General features: G+C 29.7%; 1 non-coding gene across 1 annotated transcript; it reads left to right on the forward strand.

Moving 5' to 3' along the window:
* Window positions 1-5,379: 5,379 nt before the first annotated feature.
* On the forward strand, window positions 5,380-5,492 carry LOC132031788 (small nucleolar RNA snoR97). The gene has a single exon (XR_009408348.1). It is a non-coding gene; the product is annotated as a small nucleolar RNA snoR97 (small nucleolar RNA).
* The last annotated feature ends 508 nt before the right edge of the window (window positions 5,493-6,000 follow it).

Here is a 6,000-nt window from a genome sequence, read left to right on the forward strand (position 1 = left end):
TTTTCTGAAATATTTCACTTTCAAGCTTGGAAATTTTTTCTCTCTTGCTCCAATTGTTATACTAGTTGCTTCTGAGTTACATTCATATAATGACACTGAGTATTGATTTTCATTTATTTTTTCTAATTCCAAATACTCCATTGGTGTTTTCCACTGCTTTCACATTGGTCCTTATTAAAATAACTGGCTCTTGGCGCACCAAGAATATCTCAAAGCTCTAAAAAATTGGTTGTAATCATGATATATTTTTTATATATATATATATAAGAGACATGGAAAAATGAAATTCTGGATGTTCAAGTTTTCAAAATATGTGAGTTGGTTTAATTTCCTTTTTAGAATCACCTTTTTAAATTCTTTAGTTGACGCAAAGTTTATAGAGTTTTTATTTGTCTCGAGAGCTTGGCTTATGATCTTTTCTATATGTTAGAATCTCACAAGTCTACTTTTTATATTTCCGTTCCTTAAAGATATTATTGAAAATGAAATCCGTATTGCAAATATTATTAGCTTCTTTGGAATATTTCTGAAAATTTTCACTCTAAATTTTTTCTCCCTTTACTTTCTCCCTACTTTCTTTATTAGTGTTTCTGTTGTTTCTCTATTTCAATATTTCCTTCCATATTTCGATTTTCTTTAGGATGTGAATAATGGGATTAATCTCTCGTCCCTGCTAATCATCACAAACGTGAGAAAGATATCAATGGGGTTGAATGCAACAACTGATCATGAATGGATTTAGCAGCTTATGCCTAAAGGCTAAAGGTGTTGAGTATTATTTGGATTATACAAACTCCTTTAAACTCCATTGTGTCTTTGTTGTTTCGCGGCTTTGGCCTTTGATTTGTTTTTCCTTCTTGTATGTTAGTACATTATAGCTTAGAATAGGAAGATTGTAGGAACTTTCTTTCTTCTATGCCAATATATCTTCTATTAATAAAGGTTCTGGTGTTACGTTGGTTATCATGTGAAAATCTACTCACATCTTTATGCTAGGGAAGTGGTATAACCGTTGCTTTGCATACTTTATAAAGTAAAACCAAAAAATATTATTGCTTGCAAAAATAGTCCACTTAACTGTGCAGAGACAACAAGTACCAATGAAGCTGGATGTGAACATGAACAAACAATTATAATGCAAAATAAAATGAAAGGGTAGCAAGAAAAATAGTCCTTAGTTTGTCACCACAATAATGCATATATGGGGGAAGAAGCAAAGGAAAATAGAAACGAAAAAAATAAAGTGTGGAAAGACGATAAATTAACAATGAGGAAAATGGTGACACTTTACACAAGTTAAGAGTACAAAAGTCCTTAAAGATTTCTGCAGAGTTCAGTTGAAGAAATTATTATGAAAATTATCATACGTAATTCAATATCAAGGATACTTCTTTTTGAAGGAGTATAAATATGTAAAACGTGTGTTGCTAGTGCATGCATGTTATGCAATGTAATTAATTTGTTCCGACCATATATGGGAAAAGGTAAATACATAAGTTGCTACCTAATTTGTCCTCAAAAATAATTCACAAACTTTTTAAATTTTGAAGACGTTCTTTTATCTCCAAACTAAAACCCACTTGAAATGTCACAACTAAACTTACAGCCTATTTGATCAAACTTACTTAATTATTTTGAGAAGTGTTTTTTTTTCATAAATGCTTCATTTGTGCTTGGCCAATATCAAAGGCAGATCTAGAATTTTAAGCTTATGAATTTTGAATTACAAACCATTTTGCTTACTGAATTCTGAATAAATTATTTGTACATATTAAATAAATTCTTGACAGAAATACAACGTCCGAACCAAAGGCACTAGGTTAGCCCGTAACCTCTATTGTAGCTCCGTCGAGTGCTGGCCAAAGTTTAAAAGTGCTTTTGGAAAAAAATTACTTTTTTCATTTTCTGAAAAGATAACTTATATATAATACCACTCAAAAACACTTTTTTTCTATAAGCTTGACCGGACACGTTAAATCTCTAAAAGTAAGCATTTTCTTTGAAGAAAAATCATCTTTTGCCTTCCCACAGTAAGTTTCGCCAAACAAGCTATTAATCTTAATTATGGATATACGTGCCAACACGTGTCATGTGAACACTTTTTCTTCATTTTCTTCCTTCTTGTGTCTAGACAAAATTCTTCTAACAACCACCAACAAAAGAATTTAAACGAAAAAAAAAAAAACACATATGTACCCCCAAAAAGTACACACAATTATATCGTACTGGAGAAATCAGCAAGAAAGACCATTCACATGTATACGAAAGTACAAACCAATTTTTCACGGAAACTACCGACCAATTCAACGTGCTTTCAAGAATTTGTACAACATACACATTACTTTACTTTACTACTAGCTATAAACGCTGATACAGACTTTTTGATCGTCCTCACAGGGTCAAATGTGTCATTTTAATTAAGTCTTTTTGTGTTGTCCAACTTTTGATCACCATGTACTGAAGTTTATCACCTACTTGGCAAGTGGAGATATCTGACATATGATGCTTATTTTTTGAGCTTTTGCTAACAAATATCACATATATGGACTTTTTGGTCGTCCTCACAGGGTCAAATGACACTTGTTGGCACGTATAAAAAAAAATAAAATAAAATAAAAAAAAAAAGAGAACAGAAAGGGAGATTCAGATCCATTTTTTTTAACTGTAGCATCACCGGTCACCACCATGACTGACATTGAGAAGCATAAACTAAGAAGAAAAATTCATCTAATTCGCCTCTGTTATGCTCTTTCTTTGAAGCATGAAGAGAGAAATGAAGAAAGAAAATAACTCTTTTTCTTAAGAAACCTTAATCTTATAATTAATAATTAACCTAATTACTTTTTTTTTATAGCCAGACCAAAAAAAGTTGGAAGAACAACCAGCGATCAACCATGGTGCATGAAGATATAGATATTTAAAGAAAATGTATTAAAATATCTCTTTCCGTATTTTTTTTTAATTCTTCTTTAAATATATTTTTTAAATTTGAATTCTGTTAACTATTTTATATCCGTTAGCTTAAAGACACGTTTAGGTTAACAAAATAATACAAGGATCAAAATCAGAATAAGGCAATAACTCATGGACCAAAAACGTTACTTCCCCATTGTTTTATTATTGATAAAGACATCTTTCGAAAGGTATTTGTCTTGGTAGATTTGGAAATCCAGGCGAAGAAATTTAGTGCACAAAATGTCCGGTACTATCTTAGGGTCACAACAACTATTTATGGACTTTTTGGTCGTCATCACAGGGTCAAATATGTCATTTTAATTAAGTCCTTTTGTGTAGTCCAACTTTTGATCACCACGTACAGTTTAATCACCTACTTGGCACATGGAGATATCTGACATATGATGCTTATTTTTTGAGCTTTTGCTAACAAATTTTATTATTATTTTATTTATTTATTTACATATAGAAATGTGAAGAGTTGGACGATCAAGGGTAATATTGATATTTCATCCTAGCCCATGCTTGCTTCAATAAAAAGACACGTGTCAGCATCTTCTTTCATCTTTTAATTCCTGTCAGTCGTCTTAAATGCTGGCTTATGTCCTGCCATAGTACTAATATCTAACATGTCAATAGAAGGTTTCATTTCCACACGCCATTAATTTGTGGCTAAATTTGTTTTGTCTATTGCATTATTAGGGGTAATTTTACACCCCCTCTCAAGTATATCCCAAATTAAAAAAATGCTTTAGTAGTATGTAATTTTTCAAATATTTTCACCTCAAGATTTTTGGAAATCTATAATTTCACTATTTACTCGAATTAATTATATGAATAAATGATACGACAAATAATGTAAAATTGATAAGAGAACCAAATTCAACAAATATATGAAACAATTTGTAAAACCTTATAACTACATATGCATATTTGGAAATAAAAAAATTGACTTAAAATGATTTCACTTAATAATAGAATAATGAATTTTTGACATAGAATATAGCAATACTACCTTCGGTCCATATTCCTTAAGAATTCACCCACCTCTATATAGTAAGAGGTGCTTTCACTAAATTATCCTTAATAAAATAGTAAATATTTATAAACACTCACTTATTTATCTAAATATAAGGCTAAATTTGCAAAAGAACAATTAATATCTTTTTGATTATGTAAAATTTTATTTATTTTGAACTAAATGAAAAGGCTAAAAACACCATATAATATGAACCAGAGGGATTATATAAAACACTCTATATATGTGATATATTTAATAGATATATTTAGCCTTGTTTATGATTATATATGCAAACTTAATTCCTCGCATGATAGAAGGACCAAGCTAGAGAGTGAGGGAGCTTCACTTATTTAATATGGAGTCGTAAGTTTGAGCCAAATCAAGTTATCTTTTGAAACGTTCATCTATAATTTAATAAAATTGATCAAAAAAATTGTAAAAAAGTTTATCCAAAGAAGATTAGCACATGAACAGAATTATTATTTTAAAATGATAATGAAAATTTTATACATAGTCAATTTTATTTTATTTTCTGCAAAAGGATTCATTTTTGTTCTTAAATGCCTTACTCTTTTTTTTTTTTTTATTGTGTGCTTCAAAGAATTACACTATTTATATTATAAACAATAAATCCAAGGTAATGTATACCCTAACAGAAAGAGCTCCCATCAGTCTAACAATTAGTTAACCGTAAAGGGTTTAATTTTTAGCAAATAAAAATCCAAAATGAATAACAAAAGAACTTGGGGAAATTACAAGTCTATGACTTTCCTTGTTATCAAAATGGAAAGTACACACAAATATTCAGAATCGTTCTTCTGACTTCGATAAACATGCAATTAAATCATGAAGACGATCATTCGATGATACTCAGTAAATTAAAATGATAGAAAACTATTAACATCGGTTCTATAAGAGGATATCACAAACAAATCGAGTTAAGGTCTATAAGTTACTGTCACACTTCAAAACTAATTATATTGTGAGTATTTCGTCATCACCAAGGGTAATAATCTTCACATTAATGTTGTCATAGTTTAATTTCGTTGGTGTGGTAGACAAATCCATGATTGATATAGCTTATGCTAAAAATTGATTTTTATTCGTGATAAATGAAATTAGCCAATAATTATAGGTTGAATTTAACTATTGCTAATTATGTGGATCACATATATATATGATTATACAACGAATACTATAATTAATTGAACTTTTTATGCAGACTAAACAACAATGATAATAAATACAATAACGTAAAGAGTGTTAATCAACAAATTCTTAATTTTATTTTTAATATATGTATAACTTGTTATAAATCAAATAATTCCTAATTATTTTACGATGAGAAGCCTGCTTGTAGCGGATAATGGACTATATGCATTTGAAATTCACCTATGCTAAAATAACATTAAAAGATAAGGAGAAAGAAAGAGCACTATCCAGTAAAGTTATGCTGTTTATCAGCTTCTTCTCTTGAATATCCAACGAGATGGAGTAAAATCATAGCACTAAATTGTTAATCTACTATGCAAAATTTCATTTGAAATGTGTATTGCTTATTTAAAAAAAAAAAAAAGAAAAAAAAAAGAGCACTATCTGTCAAAACTCATTAAAGGCTATATGTGGAGTAGTAAGTACTCTTCATTCTTAATAACAAGTTTTACGTTTGAGTTTTGGGTATGGAATTCCCTTTAGCAAAGACCACTTTAACTCCTAAAGTGGGATTTTCTTACATGAATACAGATTAAACGGATCCCAAAGCGGATATCAAACGTCGGGTGAGAAATCAAAAATAAAAATAAAAATTGAGTGTCAAAATTGTTGGGGCCGTGCAAGTAGCTTGATCAGAACCATTGAACCAATATAGGTACATTATGTTGTCACTTTATCATCTGATTTAAGATTATTTATTCAAAGTTTGCTTTGGGAGCTTCCAAGTAAAAAGTACAGTAATGATTTGGATGGATCCTAACATTTTCAAAGAGATCATCATCTATTATTATGTCATTGTGATTACGTATGGG

This window comes from Lycium ferocissimum, chromosome 1 (assembly GCF_029784015.1).
Source record: "Lycium ferocissimum isolate CSIRO_LF1 chromosome 1, AGI_CSIRO_Lferr_CH_V1, whole genome shotgun sequence".
NCBI lineage: Eukaryota > Viridiplantae > Streptophyta > Magnoliopsida > Solanales > Solanaceae > Lycium > Lycium ferocissimum.